Genomic DNA, 23,877 nt, shown 5'->3' with positions numbered 1-23,877 from the left:
GATGACAAACTATTACATCCCAGTCTGCAACATTTCCATTTAATGTTAGTGACATATCAGTTCTGGCCTTGCTAACAAACCTGGAAGTTACATAATTACCAGAAATGATAGATATTTTGCTTGGCAAATCCACCACAAAAGTTCAATTTGTTTTCTTAAGAGTTTGGCACCAGCAGGATGAGGAATTGTTTAATAAATGAGGTCTGGGGGTAGGGAGGATCTGCATGAAAGGAACTATTTTAGCAACTACACCTAAATACAAATGACATTATTTAGATAAAAAAAACATAACTTTTAGTGTTATAGATTGTAAAGTGATATAATTACATATATTATTTTAACATTATGAAGCACCACAATCTGCAAACCTTCTATGTCATGTGGAAAAAATATCATTTGTTGTTCTTTTTGGACTGGCAATTTGTTTAACAGACCAACCAAATATTCAAGGATTTTAGCAATCTTTCGAAATTGTACCAATATAAACATACATTTTCTGTTCAATTGTTGACTGATACTTTATGGCCTAAGAATCAAATTTATCTCATGAGCTTTATGTAGAAATAAATAGGAGTTTTTGTTATGTACTCTACCATGCCTTGTTTGCATTTAGAAAAATCATTGTTTAAGATAACTATTGCTTTCAGTGTTTCTAATAAAGAATGACAGGGGGAGAAATGGGTTCCCATCGTGTCCCTTTTTTTGGGTGCAAAGTTCACATGGGGGAGCTAATTTCTGAACGCTTGATCCTCCCGGAAGTGCCCGGCTGCTACATTGATAGCCGGTGGCGTCCAGATGCTCAGGGTGCCCACCTAAAACAGGCGATATGTAGGGGTTCGCAAAAAATCCCCTCAACCCCGAAGCTACTGGAGATATTAATCTACATCGTGGACGGAGACTGTGCATGACTTTAAATCGCCTCTGGGTTGGACAATGTTTTAAAACGTGCCCAGAACTGCAAAAGGCTGCGTTGCAGCACGTGGACAACACCGGAATCGAGGAACTTTGTGGAAAAATTCGCACACTTTAAGTACATTTTATTAATAAAATTGTCCCTGGTGTTTGGTAAATTACAAAGGGGTTTAAAAATGGCCGTCAGAAAAGCATGGCCGAGACAATGGGGCTTGGGAAAGCAGCCAGCAGCTCGTAGATGTCTGTGAAAGTGGGGGGATCAAGCAGTGGCAGTCAGATTCTGTCAATCAAAACAGGATTTTCCCTTCCCTGCCGACAATTGATGTTTATTTACAAGACATAAGGGTTTAAGCCACTTGAGACTGACCGCAGGACAAAGGGCTTCTGTTTACCTAGTAATCCAACCCATTCAAAGCCCCTTACACACAATGAGACACATCAAAACTCCGGAAAAGGACTTTTGAAAGAGAACAGTTTGGAATGAATGGGTTTTGAATCACACATTATTCAGGTGTGTCCCCTTTGGTTAGCCCAGAAACTCCGGATGTAGGCGGGAACACTTCAGCCCCAGAATGTAGACACATTCAAACCACTCCAAGCTTTATTTGAATCAGCCAATCACAGCCTTTCTCTTGTGTATTCAAACTTTTCGGCGCAAATTTTGCAAACAGACCCTTTCAGCGCCAAACAGCAGGAGCTGGCAGGATATAAAGATAGCTCCTGAGAAGCTATCTCTCTCTCTTATTTCCTTGGACCACAGGTGAGCAGGTTTCTGACTCCTCAGCAAGGCAATCTAGTAAGGAGTTAAAGGGGGGTGGTAATTTAAGGGAAATTGCTAAGATTGTTTAATTAACATTGTAGCCATTTATCTCTCATTTTGCCGTCTGTCTTCCCCCATTTAAGCAATTGTACAGTGATTACTAAAATCGTGAGGTGTAGTTTTCTTTAGTTTAATAAAGTTTGACTTTCTCACATCCAGACCAGTTGTCCATTTTAATATATATCATTAATTATAAGTCCTCCAGTCAGAACTGGAAGGGTGGGTTTAGCGATTCGAAACCGCTGTTTGGGATTGGTCAGAGTGTAGTAGCAAAAGGCTGCCTGACCAGGTGAATTACTGTAAACCAGGTAAAGGAAGGTAAATTACCGTAAACCCCCAAAAAGGATGCCCCCCTACAAATTGGCGACCACGGCAGGACTGGAGGCAGTTCTTGATATGATGAGTGGTCTGGATCTGGAGAAAGCATCAGCTATTGCTTTTCTTGCTTTCAGTCTGTTGGTAGTCCTGCAGATGTTAGCGGCAGTGTGTAAGCTGACCTATTATAGCATAGGTGGCTGGGTTAAGAAGGGTGAGATGAGGAAGCAGGAGCAGATGACAGAGGCCAAGAATCGGGAGTCAGAGTTGGGAAAATGCCAGGCAGAGATAGAGCGCCTTGTGCAGGAAGCCACTGAGGCCAGAGATAGCGAGATGAGGCTGCGGGAAGAGAATGTCCACCTCATCTCAGAAGTTACAGCAGCTTATAAGCTGGCCTGCGACCAAAGGTTTAGTGAAGCAGATCATGGCCCCTGTAGGGCAGAGGTAGAAAGCCTTAACGTGGCTTTAAAGGGAGCAAGGGGGATGATTTGCCTGATTGACCCGAAGGCAGGTCAGCCGGATTTTACCAGCAGCCCAAATCAAACCACCCCACAGGCAACACCCAGGTTAAGGCTGGCTAGGGAATTAGAGATCCCAAGACAGCAGCCCACAGCTCCGGGTTTTGAGGAGCTCTGGCAGCAAGAAGAGGTGGACAATGGAGTGGTAGGAGAATGCCAGCAGGTCCCGCTAGGCAGGCGGGGACCAGGACCAGTGTACCCCTCCGACAACGGAGGTACGGTCCGCCCGTGAGCGATAATAACCCAGGGGCTGTTCAGCATACCTATCTGGTACCCTATGATACCCAACAGCTCAGAGGTCTGGTGAAACATATTCCCATGCTCTCTGAAAAGGGAGACCCCTCAATGCACTTCCAACAAGTAGAACAGGCAGCCGGTGTTAACAGCTGTGATGATGAAGAGAAAGCCAAAATGTTGCTTTTCTCTGTGGATAGCAAGCTCTATCAGACCCTTTCAGATGAGGCGAAGAGAGGGCAGAAGGGCTTTGAGGACCTGAAGGAGGAAATACTGGAAACCATGGGTGTGAACGACGGCAATCCGTTCGATCACATAGGGAAAACCCTGCAGAAGGAAGGGGAAACCCCACAGGCATTTGCAGACAGGCTGTGGCCAGTCTACAACAACGCGTGTACAGGGGGACAAAATAGGGCACACCTGAACGAGAGGCAGCGGACCCAATGGCTTCGTTGCCTGGTGTCCAATTGCCTACCCCAGATAAAAGTAAAAGCTGATACTTGGTTTGACCACCGAGGCCCCCTAGTAGCCGAAGAGACTGTAATCAGGCAGCTCACGGTAGCATATAGGAACGGGAGGAATAGTGACAGCCCCCAGCAAAAGGGTAAAGTCCCCAAGGTTAAACCTGGGGCTGAATATAAGAAAGAGTGGCGCCAGGAGGGGGGCCGTCCCTCCCAGAACAAGGTCACTTGTTACAAGTGCGGGGAGGAGGGCCACTGGCGCAGGGATTGTAAAAAGCCTGGGAGAGACGATAAAGCCAGGACCCCCATAGCCCCAACTCAGAAAGCAGAGACAGAAACTCCTCCCGATACAGCCGAGTCCATCCTGGAGTTGATAACATCTTTCCTCAGGGCCAATCAGGGAAAGGTAGCAGCCATCAGTGGTGCTGCAGCCCCCTCGACCACCTCTGCCTCCCCACAATGACTGGCCAATAGGCTGGCCAAGGAGGGTGCATGGGCAGGCACCTTTTGGGGCTCATATGAGTCCAGGCCAGTGGCAGCGATTACAGGCAGGGATGGGACACAGGGAACATTGTATAAATCTGACCAGACAAGTTCAAGTTCGCAGCCTGTAAAGACAGGCACTGTGGCTTGTTTCCAGGGAAAAGTTGTCCAGCCCACAAATTGGGACACTTCCCTGCCCCAGTGGAACCTAAGTTTTGGCCAAAGTTTAAATTTGAACAAGTTATGTGGCTCAGAAACAGAGAAACAGCAACCTGAGATTAGAAATCTGCAGGCTGCTGCAAATCCATTCACAGAGACTGCTCGCGCAGGCACGGTTCCCCAGCCCGTGACCCAAGCAGCTCCTTTTCAGTTTTCCCGCGCAGTCGCGCGCCTGAGGGGAGAGGTTTCCCAACACCGGGTTCGCGCATGCGCAGTCGCAGACTCGGAACCCCCAGCGACTCCTTTTCTCTGTGAGGCCGAGCGCACAGGCACAGTCGGCCATTTAAAGGTCCCCGTTTCCCAATCTATACGCGCAGGCACAGTAGCCTGCTTGGAAGACCCAGCGGTTCTTCCTACCCTTTTCAGCCAAATTGAACGTGCAGGCGCAGTTGCCTGCGGGACCCCAGCGGCTCCTCTTCAGTTTTCCCACGCAGGCGCAGTCACCTGTTTGAAGACAGAGGCTTCACAGCCTCTGCCGCGGGACTCCGGGGAGGAGATTCACGCAGGCGCAGTTGCCTACGTGACCTCAGCCGCTCTTTCTCAGTTTTCTCGTGCAGTCCCAGCCGCCTGTTTGGATACAGAGGCTTCACAGCCTCTGCCGGGGGACTCCGGGGAGGAGATTCGCACAGGTGCAGTCGCCTGCTTGAAGGAACATGCTTCCCAGCCCGCTTCTGGAGTGGTTCCCCCCCATGATGTGGGACCCTGGGGAGGTAGGGATAGCAATCCCTCTTGCAGGAGACATAGGGAAGGAGCTGGTACCAGGTTTTGGACCTGGAGAGGAAGTTTTTCAGCCATCAGCAGCGGGTGGTGAGGCAATACTTGCCCCCAGCACAGGAGTGGGTAGGGAAAGGGAGACAAACCCGGAGTACCGGCAGGCTACCAGGTATATTATACAGTCCGGGCTGTTTGCACCAGGGGGAGAAGATTCCCAGCCAGCTAGGGCTGTGACCCAGGCTCAGGGTCCGCCAGCCAAAGTTTCCCCCACAGAGACGCCCCTCTGGAGGTCTCAGCGGGTCCGCAAGCCCAAGAAAAGATGGTCACCAGAGTACCTGCCACAGAGAGCAATCACCTGAGCCCGGGAGGAAACAGAACACAGGGGTCCCCAATCAGCAGCCATAAGCTGCAAGGGATCAGAAGCAGGAGGCAGTCCAGCTTCGCAGGCAGCAGTAATCTGCGACAGTGCCAGAGATTAGCCTGGCCGTTCGGAGATGGGCGGCATTTGTATTATAGCTTTGGTTTGATTATCATTTTGAATATAGCGTGCTTTTAAGGTGAATTTTAAGTTTAGAATTAACATTTGGTAGTTTTGAGCTTAAGTTTAAAGTTTAAGTTTGCAAGTGTGCCAAATGCTTTTATTTTGGTCCGAGGTCGAGGGACCCGACCATGTCTCCACCTAAGGCAGCATGTCAGTGAGAGACCTGGCTGCATGTCCTTTTAAGTTTTTTCAGGAGAATGAACCAAGGAGCAGCCCTGTTCGCTCAGCCTGAGCTGGGCATTGAATGAAGATATGGATACAGAATTTTGGGGATCACCTCGCCACTGGACGAATCCAGGAGGAGACCCCGCAGCGACCTTCAGGAGAAACCGGACAGGGTCCGGAGGAACTTGCCTACTCCTCCTACGTGGAAGAGATTGCCCCAGCTGAGTGGGACACGGCCCCAACCCAGCACTATCCTGACCAAAGTTCACTTGCGGGAGACCGCGCTGTTGAGGAGTCATGGTGGGGAAGCGCGGGCGCCTTGTCAGATAGGGATGCGTTCCCCGGGAGTGGGTGCTGATGGCCCGGGAAAGATTGTAAAGGGGAGGAGGAGACCCCAAGAGTCATGTGGATGTGTTCGGGGCAGGGAGGAACTCAGCCGGGGGCCCATGGGAAAAGTTAGAGTGTAAGTGTGGCTGGGGAGGATGAGTGGGTGGCCGGATCTGGGATCCAAGTTTGAGTGTGGGGGCAGGGAGAGCTGCCACACAGGCACCCATCATTCTCTCCAGCCAGTCGAGGGAAGACGGGAAGGGGAGGGACTGGGAGTCGCGATTACATACTCTCCGGTCTCGGTCTATGAAGCAGGAGGGGTACCCCGCTTCCACAAAGGGACAAGGGAACGGCTTGGGGCTGGTGGAGCAGACTGTTCCGTAAAATCCATTCTTCTGCTTTTAAAAGGTTTAAGACCATTCAAGGGCGGGTAGAACAAACATTTACTGCTCGGGTGGGAGGAGCAATACCCACTCGAATTTCGCGACCCATCATTGGCACGTGATGGTCGGGGTTTATTTAAGCATGTTGTTAAACAAGATTTTTTTTTTGTATTTTGTTACAGCTCCAAGCTGAGCAGAGGCATAGGACCCTCTCTGTGCTTGGGATCATTTTGTGACAACTCCAAGCTGAGCAGAGGCGTAGGACCCTCTCTGTGCTTGGGATCATTTTGATTACATTGTATAACCAAGATTGCAACATTTTGTAATACGTTATAATGTAACGAGTGATGCAGGGGTATGAGACCTCTTATTGTAAATTGATGTATCTGTAGATGCCTACCATACCATGGTTTTTTCTCAAATTTGAGGGGAATAGATGGGTCGGGGGATCAGTGGTAGGTAGCTATTAAAATCCATTCTTCTGCTTTTAAAAGGTTTAAGACCATTCAAGGGCGGGTAGAACAAACATTTACTGCTCGGGTGGGAGGAGCAATACCCACTTGAATTTCGCGACCCATCATTGGCACGTGATGGTCGGGGTTTATTTAAGCATGTTGTTAAACAAGATTTTTTTTTTGTAATTTTTTACAGCTCCAAGCTGATCAGAGGCGTAGGACCCTCTCCGTGCTTGGGATCATTTTGTGACAACTCCAAGCTGAGCAGAGGCGTAGGACCCTCTCTGTGCTTGGGATCATTTTGATTACATTGTATAACCAAGATTGGAGCATTTTGTAATACGTTGTAATGTAACGAGTGATGCAGGGGTATGAGACCTCTTATTGTAAATTGATGTATCTGTAGATGCCTACCATACCATGGTTTTTTCTCAAATTTGAAGGGAATAGATGGGTCGGGGGATCAGTGGTAGGTAGCTATTAGGTAAATACAGGGGATGGTTGTTTGTCAGGGGTCAGAAAATTTTGCTCACTTCTTTGAGTGGCTACTACAAGCAAGTTGGAAGTATCCAAAGGAGGGAATGTAGGGGTTCACAAAAAATCCCCTCAAACCCGAAGCTACTGGAGATATTAATCTACATCATGGACGGAGAGTGTGCGTGACTTTAAATTGCCTCTGGGTTGGACAATGTTTTAAAACGTGCCTAGAACCACAAAAGGCTGCGTTGCAGCACGTGGACAACACCGGAATTGAGGAACTTCATGGAAAGATTTGCACACTTTAAGTACATTTTATTAATAAAATTGATCCCTGGAGTTTGGTAAATTACAAAGGGGTTTAAAAATGGCCGTCAGAAAAGCATGGCCAAGACAGTGGGGCTTGGGAAAGCAGCCAGCAGCTCGTAGATGTCTGTGAAAGTGGGGGGATCAAGCAGTGGCAGTCAGTTTCTGTCAATCAAAATGGGAGTTTCCCTTCCCTGCTGACAATCGATGTTTATTTACAAGAAACTGCAAAATGTTGACCTAAGGGATTAAACCACTTGAGACTGACCGCAGGACAAAGAGCTTCTGTTTACCTAGTAATCCAACCCATTCAAAGCCCCTTACACACAATGAGACACATCAAAACTCCGGAAAAGGACTTTTGAAAGAGAACAGTTTGGAATGAATGGGGTTTGAATCACCCATTATTCAGGTGTGCCCCCTTTGGTTAGCCCAGAAACTCTGGATGTAGGCGGGAACACTTCGGCCCCAGAATGTAGACACATTCAAACCACTCCAAGCTTTATTTGAATCAGCCAATCACAGCCTTTCTCTTGTGTATTCAAACTTTTCGGCGCAAATTTTGCAAACAGACCCTTTCAGCGCCAAACAGCAGGAGCTGGCAGGATATAAAGATAGCTCCTGAGAAGCTATCTCTCTCTCTTATTTCCTTGGACCACAGGTGAGCAGGTTTCTGACTCCTCAGCAAGGCAATCTAGTAAGGAGTTAAAGGGGGGTGGTAATTTAAGGGAAATTGCTAAGATTGTTTAATTAACATTGTAGCCATTTATCTCTCATTTTGCCATCTGTCTTCCCCCATTTAAGCAATTGTACAGTGATTACTAAAATTGTGTGGTGTAGTTTTCTTTAGTTTAATAAAGTTTGACTGTCTCACATCCAGTCCAGTTGTCCGTTTTAATATATATCATTAATTATAAGTCCTCCAGTCAGAACTGGAAGGGTGGGTTTAGCGATTCGAAACCGCTGTTTGGGATTGGTCAGAGTGTAGTAGCAAAAGGCTGCCTGACCAGGTGAATTACCGCAAACCAGGTAAAGGAAGGTAAATGACCATAAACCACGGGAAAGATGCCCCCCTACAGTTACGTGCCTTAAATAAGGAAATCAGGGACCGACCACCTGTTTTAGGGCCCGGCTGCCAATTACGGCAGAAATTAAGTAGACCATGTGCTGTGCATGCTCCGCTCACTTTTTCCAGCTCTAACCAGCAATTTTTAAAGGAACTGCTAGAAGTCGCTAAAGAAAAGGTTTTGTTTCTTTTTTTTTAACTTGCCTTAATCTGGAACCAGGTGAAGTAGAATTGGTCCTCCAGGCTCCACGGTAATATTGCGGCTGTTGCTGGCCTGCGCTTACCCTGTATTATTTGCCTTCCACCCGCCCCCACCTCCCCCCGCCCTGACTTACCTGTGGGCCAGCTCGGTGTCCAAACCGGCCAATATTGAGAAGGCCCCGACCAGCGAGCTGCATCGGGCCACCTGCTTGACATCAGCAGCTTTTCGGTAATATGTAGATGAGGCCCGAAGCCTAACTTCAATCAAGCCCCAGGCCTCCACATTGGGGCGCTGCCCACGTCCTGCCACTTTTCAGCAGAAGGCCAATTTTTCAAACACAGTGCCATTCATTGATCTAGATGACTGGCACTCTGAACTTTTCAATCCTGTTTATATCAATGCAGTGCACACTGGTTAATGGGCATTCTATTATTCTCACAATTGGGAATGTTTGTTGGGCACACAATCAGTCGCTACAATCTAAAAGAAAAAAATGTGGTAACATAGGAACCATTCAGATTAGATGTTACAGCTTCATAAGCATGTTTCTTAACCAGCACAGTTACTGAACCTTTAACGGATTTGCATGTGTAACTGATATACTCTAATCACAAGTGATATTCAGAATCCATAAACACGCTTAATTAAAGACTTTAATCCTTTCTAATGAGTACTCATTAACAGCAATGGTATACTGCAGGTATTTGATACTGGTACAGGCTTAGAACCTATACGAAGACTACAATGCACAGGTACCGTTCCTCTTCTGTATCATTTCCTGATTGGTCAAGTGGAGCTTTGTGCATGTGTGCTTCTATGCATGCACAAACCTCTGCTTCCTGGCATCCATACATCAGTTAGACTTTCAAGGGTAAATTTTCCAATTATACACTCCTGGTATGGTGTCTCACCTGCTGGGAGTTCATATCGGGAAATCATCAATGCACAGCCCAGAATTTTCTTTCCATTAAAACTAATTGATGGAAAAACTTAGACTGCGAGTACATGATTTCTTGGTATGTACATATGGCAGGCGAAATTCCATGCCTGGAGCATGCAATTGGAAAACTTACCCAATACTAACAGCAAGGTCCAAAGAGCAATATTTGCCAATATGGAAAAGTTAAAAATGAAGTATATTTTAAAATTATTTTGAAAGTTTCCTTTCCTTTTTTGTTTATTTTATAACTTTTTTCCCCTTACCCAGCTGCCATACACAATTCCCTAAGTTGAAAGGGTAGATAGGAGACTTTCTCTAAAGCCTCTTGAAGTATCTGCTAAGGTGTGTGAGAGAGATCTATAAAAAAAGCTCAGACCGCGATTTTGCCAGAGGTGGCGGGTTGGCGTTGGGTTGGCTGGTCGGCGGGTTCCGCTCCCACTGCTGGTTTCAGCCACACTGCAATAACTATTTTGCCTTAACTGGGCTTATTAAGCCTGCCGTGCACGTTACCCGGCCCAATCAGTGGGTTTGGGTCTGCTGCTTGCCTCTACTGCCTCCTTCGATTCAGCTGCATTTAAGGGGACTTGTGCCATTTCATTCACATTCTGATGCTTCTCAGTGTTACTGATAGCGAGATGACTGCTTCAAGAGCCAAGGCTTCTCCAAGATTCGATGATGACTCCCTCCATGCTCTTGTGAAGGGAGTGAGAGGGCACAAGAAGGTTCTGTTCCCCTCCAATGGATGTAGGAAACCTCCTCAGCAAACCAAGGCAACCTGGCTGCAGATTGCTGAGGAGGTTAGGTCCAGGTCTTTGTGCTCACACACCTGGGTTCAGTGCAGGAAAAAGTTCAATGATCTGCTACGCTCAGCAAAAGTGAGTATAACATCACACTTACCTTCAATCTGCTTTCCATCTCTTATCATCACCAGCACTCTGCATTGTCAACCTACTCCTGCACATCCCAACTTATCCTTACATCCCTTGCACCCTTAACCATCCCTCTTTCTCTATGTATAGACTCACCATTCTACTATGCATCCCTCACACTCGCTATCACTGTTATGCAATGACAACAACTAACAATGCACAGGGAGGGCCCTTGGTATTGTCACCTCACTCCATCTTTGTCTTTCTCTAAGAATCTAGGCTATGGATTCTCTACATTCACTCCAACATTCTTGCTCAAACTCCACTTGTGTCCCTCATTGCAGGAAAAGAGAGCTCACAATAAGAGGGAGAGGGGGAGGACAGGAGGAGGGCCACCTTTGTTGGCACGCATGACCACTGCTGAGGAGGCTGCTATCGACATCATCAGAGGTGCTGAGGAGCTGGAAGTGGGGGATGGAGAGACAGGCGCAGTAGGGCAAGCTGGTGACAGAATAGATTTGCAACCCTCTCATTTAGACTTCATGAGTGACTGATGTGGCATCTGATGTTCATAGAGATTGAGTTCTGATCATCTGCACAATTCGATGTGCCTGCTACGTTAATATCACATGTCTAACTCATGCCTTTACTCCCCCACAGGACCATCGAGAGCCCCCCTCCCCACTGTCCAGGAGGAATAGCCGGAAGACTCCTCAGAGGAAGCTGCAACCTCTGAGGGCGCAGTGCCAGCAGAATTGAGCGCACCCAGCACCAGCGCAGAGACGCACACCTCGGTGGGTCCTTCGCGAGATAGAGCAGTGTTGTCACCTGGTGTATCACAGCTCACAAGTGAGCATCAGCAGATGGTGGAGACAGGGACAGCAGAGGAGAGTCCTTGTTGGAGGCCACTGGACATTCCTAGCTCTGCTCAACTGCAAGTAGACACTGTTCCTCTGGGGCCATCCAGAAAAAGAGCAGTGCTTTAGCTTCAGGGACAAGTGCAGGAGGCTCTGACAGGGATTGCAACCATGGTAACTGCGAGTGTGCAGAGAATGGAGGAGTCCATCTCAAACATGAGCAATACCGTGGTGCACGCAATGGCGAATGTAGGTGCTGCCATGGAAAGGATGGCAACCTCCATGGAGGACATAAATCGCCAGTCTCAAATGAACATGGTGACTCTTCTAAATAGAAGTGCGGGTAACCCATGAGAGGGATGTTGCTGGTCGACAACAAGGAAGTGTGAGCTCCTCTCCAAGCGCTCACATGACCATGCCACTCCAGAGCCCTCGGTCAGAGCCCCAGATTCCTCACCCAACTGAGATGGCCATCTCAGCCCCTGCACAGCCGCAGGAGGTGCAGACTGTTGCTGAGCCCTTCCAGGCTCCCAAACCCAGAGGGTGTCCGCCAAAGGCATCGAAGCAGGCGCAGCATGGAAGTGAGCAAGGTGCCTCAACATCTGCTGAAGCCACAGTGGAAGCACCACGTAGAAACATGCGCAAGAGAAAGTTAACACACAAATAGTCACAAGGGTAGTCACTTGGGTGTTTCGATCTAATACAAAGTGAAGTTTCTCATCATTATTTCAATTGTAATAAAGAAATGCGACGGCAAAGATTCAAAGAGTTGGCCTCTGTGTGCTCAGAAATGGAAGTTTCACAGTGAGGGGTCAAAGCGCCTTTCATCTGTAATGATGGTGGTGAGAGTGATAGGATTCCACAGTTTATTGTACAGATGCTGTATGGTGTGTGAAGAAGGTCGGACAGACACTCATTTCCATGTGCCAGCCACATGTGTTGGTTGCGTAAATTTACGCGGATCTGGCATCGATTAGTGTATCCCTTGCCTCACGGCCAGCAAAGTGCTTGTGTGCTGGTGGAACTGGCACATCCGCCTCCTCAAGGTCTTCCTCATCTGCCGCCTCCTCTGAGGAGGGGGAGGAGGCTGTGCACTGAGCCACTTGTTCCTCGGGCAGCTGTAAGCCACACTGCTGTGCGATGTTGTGCAGGGCACAGCAGACCACGATGATTCTGGAGACCCTGGCTGGTGCGTACTGAAGGGCTCCGCCAGATCTGTCCAGGCATCTGAATTGCATTTTGAGCAAGCTGATGGTTTGCTCTGTGATGCTTCTGGTGGAAATGTGGCTCACATTGTAGCGCTCCTCAGCTTCATTTGATGGCCTTCTCAATGGTGTCATGAGCCACTTTTTCAGGGGATTGCCCTTGTCTCCAAGTAGCCATCCAGAAAGTTGGGTTGGCGGATTGAACAGCTGAGGCACAGTAGACTGATGCCGGATGAACGAGTCATGGCAACTGCCAGGGAACTTTGCGCACACATGCACAATGTTCTTCCTGTGGTTCACACCAGCTGGACGTTAAGGGAGTGGAAGCCCTTGTGGTTTACAAATACAGCTGGGTTCTGATGGGGTGCCCTATTGGCCACATGTGTGCAGTCTGCACGCCCTGCACCCATGGGAAGCCTGCCATATTTGCAAAGCCAACCACACGCACGGTTATACTTGCTTCATCCGTGGAGAAGTGGATGTAATTGTGCGACTTTGCAAAGAGGGCATCAGTGACCTGAGTGATGCAACTGTGTGCGGCCAACTGGGAGATGCCGCTGATGTCTGCTGCTGATCCCTGGAAGGACCATGAAGCATAGAAGTTGAGTGCGGTGGTGACTTTGACAGCCACTGGTAAGGAGTGTCCACACGCTCCTCTGGGCTCCAGGCTTTGGCGCAGATGTCAGCGACTACCTCTCGCGGAAGTCTCAGAGTCTTTGGCACTGCTACTCATTCATGTTGAGGAAGCTCATCCTCTGCCTGCAAACCCTGTGTTGGGGGTATCGCCTGCAGCACGATGCAGCCCTGCACTGATGCCCTCTGTCCTGTGCAGCATCAGGTGACTGAGGAGAAGGTTGGTGCTCCAGTTGTTGCTGCTGCTGTTGTGCCCGGTTCTGCTTCAGCCACGGCTGCTCTTCCTCTGATTCTGAGGACTGGGATGAGAGGGTATAAATGGTTCCCATTCCACTGGTATATATCTCAGTTGAGGAATAGATGTTTTAAGTGCTCAGTCAATGTGGGGAGAGGATTTTCCAAGGAGGTCACAGTGCATATGGATCTCAGCTTAAACACTTACAAGCTCAATAGACCTGCAAAATGTGTTCCAAAACCTCAAAACATATCTGAAAGTCAGCCATGTTACAGGTCCGCTTTTATGCTGCAGGTGCAGCTGTCAACTATTCAGCTAGTTACTGAACCCGGCACAATCAGCCGGCGTGTCTGTCGTACATGCAACACACTGAAAATGTTGCAAAATGGGAAGAGCCTGTTAAAATCGGATTGTCCAGGCAGTAAACAAGCTGTTAACTGCCTTAAGTAGCTCTCCCATCGTTTGGTGTCGAGTCTGATCTGGATTCGCAGACCCGACACTTTGTAAAGTTTTGTGGAGCCGGGATGGCGGCGGGTTCGCAACCCGCCATCAATCATTTTGATTTTAACTCCTGACCTGCCTCCAAACCCGCCCTCTGAGCGCTGGCAAAATTGCAGCCTCAGTCTCTGGTTCTTTCTCTCTCCTTTTGGCAAAATATCTCAGCATGCCTTGTGGTCTCCCTTTGACAGCATAGCCAAGATAGAGAACCTAGTGTGGAGGAACATGGACATGACGCTATTTGCTAATGTTCAAAAGCCACAGGCTTTTCCTCACATGCAACAGCTATCAGTGCACCCACAATTGTCCGATAAGTTGTCCATTGCATGCAAGGTCTAACCAGCAGCATGGCAACACAAAAGTTTTCATCCCAAGTACAAGAAAAAAACATTTGGCATATCAAGCCCATCTATTCCTCAGGCCATGTGTAATTTGTCCTTAAATGGTCTCTGCCTGCCTATTAAATCTCCTGAGGGAAATACTTTCCCTAAGTGCTCCAAAACTAATCAAGTGGAATGCCAGAATATCTATTTATCTTCATATCTAAACTATTTAGTGTTGCTGGTTGTTTTCCATTTGTAATATTTCCCTGTAGTTAATTAAAAAACAAGAAGCCAGATATAATCAATATTGGACAGTGAATTGGCAAATTACATATTATATTCAACACTGAAAAGATCAACATTTTGGCAGGGAATAGCAAAAACCCATGTCTTGCTCCTAGACATGAATTGTAGAGCGCATTAGAAGACCAATTTTCCAAATGCACACTCCTGGCACAGAGCGTCACCCACTGGGAGCACATATCAGCAGATCACAGGGGCACACCCATCATTTTCCAATATGTACTCTTGGCGGGGCAAGGCTCCATGTTGGGATTGTGCATTTGGAAAATAGGCTCTCAGATGTTATTCTCGTTAGTTTAAAGACGTAACAAGACTTAAAGTATACCTATCTCCGCTCTATTTCACTCAAAGCTCTTTTATTTTAGTTTGACTCACAGGAATGTGATGTTTGTACCTTGGCTTACAGATATAATTCTCCTGCAAATTGAATTAAGCTAATTACGAAATATTAAAGCTCCTTGATATTTCTAAAAAAATGAATTTCATGTCTTCTTTTCTGAAAATGAGTTGTTTTGCTGCATATTTCTGATTTTTGTAGAGGGAGATATCTTTACACTTACTTTATCTCTTTGTATGTTATTAATGCTTACCAAATGTTTATTTTGCCTGCCTATGCCACCAGTTATACTAGTGTAATCTCCATGGGATTGGGGGTATATCCAGGTTATTGTATGCCCCTCAAAGTTTCTAAAATATCCAGTGAGCTCTTGAAAATTTTCATAGATCTCCCAATTGCAGTTTTGCATCCTAATTCCTCTGTTTTGGAGTTAGAAGAGCTACACAATAGGAAAGGGAAAGGAAGTCTGGAATGTGCTTAATTTGTTTTTATCACACTTCTCATTCAGAGGGATTAACACTTTATAGTATTTTGCTGTTAAATCAAAGGTATGTGCATAAAAATACAATAAGGTGTTAATTTCTTTAAATGTGAAGTGTGGAAAAAATAAATTAAGCACAGTCCAGACTGAACTGCCAGTAATTTCTGCAGGAGTTCTTCCGATCTCCCACCATAAAGTTGGTGGGAGAGCAACAGAAACCCCAGACCAATGGTGTAAATGACCATTTATGCTATTTCTCCAGGATTTCCGCTGATCTTCTGTTATGGTGGAAGATCCTTGAGAACCCTCAATTGAAATTCTATCCAAAATCTTTTAAATAAAGTCCCTTAAATGTAAAATTTCCCAATCAGATGGATTAAAACAAGTAGGGTTCAATCCCAACTCAAAACCACTGTGCAGCATACTGTATATTAACAGAAAATCCTGCACCCCTTCCAAAAATAGCTTCTCCATCTCTATACTGAGCAGTGTGTAACAATCAGGCCAAAAGCAACACCGCTGCTGGTGAACTTTTCCAGCCACTGGTAGCAGGTTTCTGTCCACAGATGCATCACAGAGGTAACAGATGTTTTATTGTGTTATGCTAAGATTTTTATCCAGTTCATCATGAAGAAGCAACATTAGCAGGATAGGGAAACATATTTTTTTATCACATTCCTGCTTTCCCAAGAGCATAGGAAGTCATTGAACGTTCATATGGGGCAGAAATTCTGCTGCTGTGCTCCAGTGCCTCAGGCCTGTAGTGGGTGTGAGTAGGATGGAAAATCAAGTGCAGAGGCCCTGTACCTGATGCATGATAAAAACACACTCCCCAGGGTTTTCTATTTGGGCATCACTGGGGGAACAGGAGGCTCATTAGGCCCGCTAATTTTATGCATTTGTGTGCAGGGCTTTTTGAGCCTCGCAATTCCTACTGTGTTGCATCAATGACACAATGTCATCACTCAGCACCTTTAAGACCAGCACAGCACCTGAGGCACACAGCTACCACAGGTCCCTTGTTGGGTCTTGTTAAAGATCTGGTGGTTGCCATTTTCAATTAATTCTATGACCTTGCTTTAGGGCCTTTTTTGGATAGCATTACTTTTGTAGCATTGTTTCTCTGGTTAGGATATTAAAATTTTCTTAACATTTTTGTCACTTTGCTTCTTTTTAAACTCCCATTCAGGGGACATGTACTGTGATTTTCCACCAGCCCCTCTGAATTGTCACAGGCATTGGAGGAGGGCACAGCTAATCCATGCCTCCCCAAGGAACTGGGTCTACAGAGCACACCACAGATATCTGGAAATCGGAGGAGCTGTGTCTTTGTTGGCTATGCTCCTCCAGGAAAGCTGTTGCAGGAGTTTGTTGTCTCCTGCATTCGGACCTCCAAACCTCTTCTACTACTGGGACTGAAAGTCCCAACTGTCTAGAACTTCAGTGCCACAGGCTCTTTTCGGGCTGCTTTGGGTGACTCACTCAGTATGCAACGTATTGCTGCATACAGCAGGTTTTCCAGGGCTAACGACTTCATAACTTTCCTAAAGACAAGTAACATCAACAGGAGAGGACTCTGCACTTTTTTTTTAGAATAGCAAGGTTCCCTAAAATGCAAGACATTATTTGGCCATATGGGCTCCTTGCAACAATGCCGTCGCATTTGTGAACTGGAAGGGATTCCATTCCATTGCCATGCAGGTTGTATGTGACCACCAGAATTACATCATGCAGGGGGATACCAGATACCCTGGAAGCTGCCACAATTCATTTGTTCAATGACAGTGTACAGTCACACCGTTATCTCAAGGCTGTTCCGCTATAGATGAATGGATCCTGAGTGACCGTAAGTGGCACCAGTGCCAACATCTAGTCCAAATAATCACTGTGCTGCTCCAGTGCACAAGCTGCATTATATGGCAAGCAGCTGGCGTAAATGAAAGCTGGGAGCCTGATGTGCCCTCTGTTATGTCTGACATTGGTGATAGGTACTCGATTGCCTTGGCCTGAGCACATGGAGTTTGATAGTGCTGTTATCATTGTATTGTGTATAGGTATTCGATTGCTTTTGCCTGGGAGTGTGTGTGTGGAGCAGCCATTAAAAAGCAACATGAACTGAACTCTGCTTATGGCCTCTGGATTATCTTTGCAAACGCAACACCCTGTGCAGAGCTTGTGTCGGATTTCCAGCTCTGCCTTTGCTTGCTGCCCATGGTGCGACATAATGAATGCCTCAAACACACTGTAGGCCACCGCATACTGTTTTCTGGAAAGTAGGTATCCCGATACATTCCAACACATCAGACGATTGCCATCATATTATCGCCCGACACCAGCCACCCACCACCCCCCCGCCCCCCCCAAACCCCGAGTCCACACCTTCTTGTTAATATGATGAGGATCTGTGTAAATGAAACTTCAGTAGGTTTTATTAGTGGTGTTTATCTGAAACTGAATTTGTGGAACTCAGATCAAATCTAGCAGGTTCAACATTGTAGGTGGTGGCGGGTGTGGCGCATGCGCCCAGTCAGTTATGCCTCTGACTGTTGGTGAGCGGTTCGAATCGCTCCCACGCCCCTGGGTTCTAGACACCGGACTTAGGTACAGGCGGCGATACAGAAAAACTCGAGTAGACAAGTGGTTTGGATGTGAGAAAAAACAGGATTTTATTAAAACAGAGAATAAAACAGTCTTATGAGAAGCTACTAGTATAAAAATACAGGCAAATTACAAAATAACTATATACTTATACAGGGAATGGGGAACACATGGCACATCGAGGGAAAAACAATTACTTTAACAATCCCCTTATCCTTATCCCACCCCTATACCTAACTAGATTAAGCTATGAGGGGCCAGAATTCATGCTCACCAATCCAAAGCAAAGCCAACTGTTAACAAAATGTAGGTTTTCAGGTTTGGTTCTCTGTCCTCTTAGGTACCCCGTCACCACGTGGTCTTCAGCGGCGCGGTGCTGGAGCTGCTGCTGTGACACACCTTCTTCTCCTCCGCTGCCGTCGTCGACTCATCGCGATGGGTTCTCCTCTTCTTCTCCCTCGGGCGGTCGTCGGCGGTAACGTTACGTCAATGAGACGATTAGCAGTTTTTACTGCTTAGATATTACTACCCATCCTTAGAACGCCAGCATATTCGTCATGGCATGGACACCTGCGTTTATTCGCAATGTTAAACGAGAGGCTTGCCCCCAAGCACCAGCTTAATTGTAGGGTTCGCCCAACCAACTTAGTCTCACTGTCCTCAGATACTTTCTTCCCCGAGCATCAGCTTATAACTCGGTGCTCGGGTTTTAATTAATACGTCTTCTGCTGCCCTTCTCTGCTCTTTGTCAGGTCTACCTTACTCTTCGTCTCGATTTGTCTTGTCTCGTTCGGTTACTATACAAGCCCTGGGCTGCCTACTCAGTTTCGTCTCGCCCCCTTTTTGCGGCCTGGGCATCCCGGATGACTATGGACTCGGGTCTCGTTCCCCTCCCCTGCAATTGGTATGGTGTTCTTAGCTGTTGAAACTCTGCTACGAGGAGCGAGGAGAGAACCCGCCATGAGGCCAGGGCACGAGTACGGGCAGCCCAAGAGGCCAGAGCCACGAGAGCAGGAGCAAGGGCAAGAGCAAGAGAGCAAGAGCCAGAGATTGCTACCCGGGGCCTGCAGTTATACTCCTTTCGATAGCCCCTTATCTGCGCGCCAAATCAGGTTAGTTCATTGTTTCAATTTTGGCGGGCTGTTTTAAATAATTATAGCAATCTAAACTAACTGTTTTTTAGATGGCTGTTTATCGCACCTAATGGCCTGATGCCCGAGCTGTATTGTTATTAATGCATTCTAATCAGCCCGTACAGCTTGACAGCTCCCATAAGCTGTTTCCGATTATTTATGCAGACAACTTGATGGCCTCAAGTATAGGCCTAACTGGTTCTGATCTGTCTACGATCTGGCTTAATGCATATTCAATGTTTGCTGTCTGTTTTCCAAAATACAAAGTCCTTTTTCACAGAAACTGCATTTTAGGTTTCAATTTCCCCAAAAGCTGCTTGTGCTGCCACAGAGTCCAAGCTTTTAAAATCTTGCAGGCTTTTGGTCACGAGGTGCGGACGCCATCTTTGGGTACCCTTTTTAAAAATGTCCATGCAGGGTCCCCTTTATTAATAACCTTGGGGGAATGAATGTGGGAATTTTGCGAATCTTACACATTGCATTTTCATCCCCTTCTCCCCATGTATTGGATGATCTATTTAAATCATGTGTATGAGTAAGTCAAGTATGGAGTGATTTGTTTGACTGAACACTCCATATTATCCACAAATTTTATTTAAAGTCACAAAGAACAGTGTGTCGAGTTACCTGTGTAACATAACAACCATACATGGCAAGTTCTGATCTCAGCTATGCTGTTACAAAAGGTATCAACTGGTTGCCAGGTGATCTCTTACAGAGGGGGAGAAAGTGAAAACTGAGGGACAATTCACGCTGAACTCCTCATGGCCAGCTCAATTGTCGCACAGGTGGTTTAGAGAAGATCACCTGCTCGCTTTCTTGGCCAGGGAATGGTGTTAAAAAAAAGGACTTGCATTTATATAGTGCCTTTCACGACTACCGGACATCTCAAAGCGCTTTACAGCCAATTAAGTACTTTTGAAGTGGAGTCACTGTTGTAATGTGGGAAACGCAGCAGCCAATTTGCACACAGCAAGCTCCCACAAACAGCAATGTGATAATGACCAGATAATCTGTTTTTGTTATGTTGGTTGAGGGATAAGTATTGGCCAGGACACTGGGGATAACTCCCCTGCTCTTCTTCGAAATAGTGCCATGGGATCTTTTACATCCACCTGAGAGAGCAGACGGGGCCTCGGTTTAACGTCTCATCCAAAAGACGGTACCTCCAACAGTGCAGCACTCTGTCAGCACTGCACTTGAGTGTCAGCCTAGATTTATGCGTTCAAGTCCCTGGAGAGAGGACTTGAACCCACAACCTTCTGATCCTAGAGGCAAGTGTGCTACCCACTGAGCCACAGCTGACACTAAAGGATCTTGCTTACTTAAAGAAAAGTAAAGAAAAAAATGAGGTAATTAAATAAGTTGGATACAGTCCATTGCAGCGCAAATTAGACATGGCCCATTGAAAGAAATGGACTTAATGCGTAAACTGGAGAAAGAGAAAATTGCATTTCTGGAAATCTGAAATAAAAACAGAAAATGCTGAAAATGCACAGCTGGTCTCTAAGCATCTGTAAAGAGAAAAGACAGATAACAATTTGAGCATAACCCAAAAGAAAGGTAATATCTTGGGTGTCAGAACTAATGCAAAGTCTACACCATAAACATTAGCCTGTCTTTTTTCTTCTCAGACCAGCATTTTCTGTTTTATCGGTCTTTTCTTCTTCCATATTTTCTTGCGCTCTATTTAAAAAATTGGAAAAGATAAAAAATGACCAAAGTAAAATAAAACAAAACCCAATTGAAGGTCAAAATAAACATTCTCTGGTTTAAAACTAAATCTCTTTAGAATTTAAGCTGCCGTTTACAGGATTCTACAATTAAACTAATCTAGCTAAGAGTCAACAGAAAGCACATTCAGGCAAAACCCACAACTGACAAACAGGATGATTTTCAGCTTTGCTGTATAAGAATGGTTAGATTTTTAATGAACTGAGCTACTGGAAAACAACTTGCTGACATTTTGGAATTTAATTTTCAGAATTCCGTCAGCATCAAAACTGTATGTTCTCTTCTAAAGTTTAAAATGATTAACTTCTCAAACAACAATCCAGATGGAAACTGAATTTCACACTACATATCACTTGAAAGCATCCTATTAAAACATACAATGATACAGTACAACATTTATATTGCACCTACTTGAATCCTGAAACAATGGACAGAAAGAAAAAAAGAAAACTTGCATTTATATAGCGCTTTTCACAGCCACCAAACGTCCCAAATTACTTTACAGCCAATGAAGTACTTTTCTTTTTGAAGTGTAGTCACTGTTGTAATGTAGGAAACACGGCAGCCAATTTGTGCACAGCAAGCTCCCAGGAACAGCAATGTGATAATGACCAGATAATCTGTTTTAGTGATGTTGATTGAGGGATAAATATTGGCCAGGAGACCAGGGATAACTCCCCTGTCTTCTTCGAAATAGTGCCATGTGATCTTTTATGTCCACCTGAGAGGGCAGATGGGGCCTTGGTTTAATGTTTCATTCGAAAAACAGCACCTCCAACAGAGCAGCACTTCCTCAGCACTGCACTGGAGTGTCAGCCTAGATTTTTGTGTTCAAGTCTCTGGAGTGGAACTTGAACCCACAACTGACAAACAGGATGATTTTCAGCTTTGCTGTATAAGAATGGTTAGATTTTTAATGAATCGAGCTACTGGAAAACAACTTGCTGACATTTTGGAATTTAATTTTCAGAATTCCATCAGCATCAAAACTATATGTTCTCTTCTAAAGTTTAAAATGATTCACTTCTCAAACAACAATCCAGATGAAAACTGAATTTCACACTACATATCACTTGAAAGCATCCTATTAAAACAATAAACGGTCTTTTGAAAAACTAACATCTTTTTCTGTAAATGTGGACCTAAAATATTTTTATTTTTGAAATATTGTACATTCATTTCAGTGGATCCATATTTTGTTTTTGCAAAGTGTGTCTCCCTAAATAAGGCACTGTTCTTACCAGATTTTACAAATCAAACTAAGAGGCCAGATTATGCAGTATGCTTCAGACATTATTTCCAATAATGGTATAATTGAAGTCCATATCATAAGAACATAAGAAATAGGATCAAGAGTAGGCTATACGGCTCCTCGAGCCAGCTCCGCCATTCAATAAGATCATGGCTGATCATTGACCTCAACTCCACTTTCACGCCTGATCTCCATATCCCTTGTGAAAGATTTGGATCACAGGTCACACACAGATTACCCAAAGGGTCTTAGGAGTTGTAAGGCTTTAAGCATAATCAGATACTACTACATGCGATTGAAAGAGGTACAGCAGACATAAAACCCGTGACAGATGAGGGCGATGGAATGGAATGAAACGACCAGATGGATGGACGGACGGCAAAGCAGTACGGTGGTCTCGGATTGGGTGGATTCCTGCAGTCGGCGGCAGCGGTTACTTCCGTTAGGTCGTCCCTTGAGCTGTTGGAGGTGTTAGGCCATCAGCCAGCATTGATCCACTTCAGGGGTTAAACTTGACCAAGGTGTTAGGCCGTAGCCACCTCAGGGAAGCCTTCGCCTCTAACTGCCTGTTTTCCTCTTTCGGTCGCCTATTTTTATACCTTATTTCGATGGGCTGGTGGATACCTACTGTCAATCATTTTTACCCATCCCTTTGTCCAATTACAAGGGAGAGGCTACCTATGATAGCCCCCTCCCAGCCTTATAAGGTCATTTTCCTCCTTATCTCTGTTCTAAAGGTCTTGTTGCCCTCTCGTAGAGAGCTTTTTTATCCTACAGCTCCTTGCTGCATCCCTTATCAGGTCTAGCTATGCCCACTCGAAGGCCTGTTTTTGTGTTCTGACCTCGTAATTCAGCTCTCTGTACAACTCTTTTTCTGACATGACTGGAATCTTTCTGTGTCATCAACTTCGGCAAACTGCTGATCTAGGGAACCCGTAACAGACTATTATTTCTTTCAATCCATAATTTCTTACACTTGATTCCCCATGAGTCCAAAAATCTATCTATCCCAGTTAGGACAGATAGTATTACCCTCCAAAACATTAAAGAAATTGAATAAAAACTGCGTAGGTACTCCAAAAATGTGATTAAACATGCTGGCCTAGAAATTCAGTTGCGTTTGCGCCCACTTAGGGGCGAAAGAGTGGGTTGCGCCGGAAGTTTTTTAGTGCCCGAAATTAAGTTGGGCCCTAACATCGGCGTTAGCCGGTAGCGCTGCGCCAGCACCGATGACGTCATCGGTGTGCGCAGCGCCCCGGTTCCAACGCGATTCTGTTCCGAGGCCAAATTCAGTTGCGGCCGCCTCACCCGCAGCGGCCGCAAACAACGTTTGGAAAACGGGGCCTTGCAGCTCCGAGAGGCCGGCGCATAAAGGTGGAGGGGCGGCCGGCCGCTTTCCCGGCGGCCGCATGGCCGCACCTCCCTCCCCGGACTCCTGCACCACCGCCCCCCCGGCATTGCTGTCTGACTCCCGTGAGCCCGGCACTTCTCCGTGGTGCCGGGCTCATTTGCCGGGGGAATCCAGCGGCGATCTCACGGCTGCAGGCAGCTCCTCCTTAAGAGAAGGAGGAGGCCTGCAGTACCCCAGCCTGCCACACCGCATCGGGTGGCGCAGCGGCAGCTGGACGCCTGAAATAGACTTTCATCGCCCCAAGCGAGGCGGCCAAACCCTGCAGTAGCGCCCGCCTCCGTCTTGGCCCGTCGCAACTGAATTTCAGGCGGGCGCTGCGGGAATCCGGGCGAGCGCTAAATTTCGGGCGCTGAAGACCTGGCGGGGCCTTACTGAATTTCTAGGCCGCTGAGTGGGTGAAACTGATGCAAAAATTACAGTTTCACCACACAATTTAGACATAGTATTTGCACTAATTAAAGCATTGAAAC

Source organism: Somniosus microcephalus, chromosome 9 (genome assembly GCF_052327205.1).
Source record: "Somniosus microcephalus isolate GS21.2 chromosome 9, FLI_Smic_1.0, whole genome shotgun sequence".
Lineage (NCBI taxonomy): Eukaryota > Metazoa > Chordata > Chondrichthyes > Squaliformes > Somniosidae > Somniosus > Somniosus microcephalus.
The sequence above is the reverse complement of the archived record's forward strand: the minus strand, read 5'-3'. Positions refer to the sequence as shown.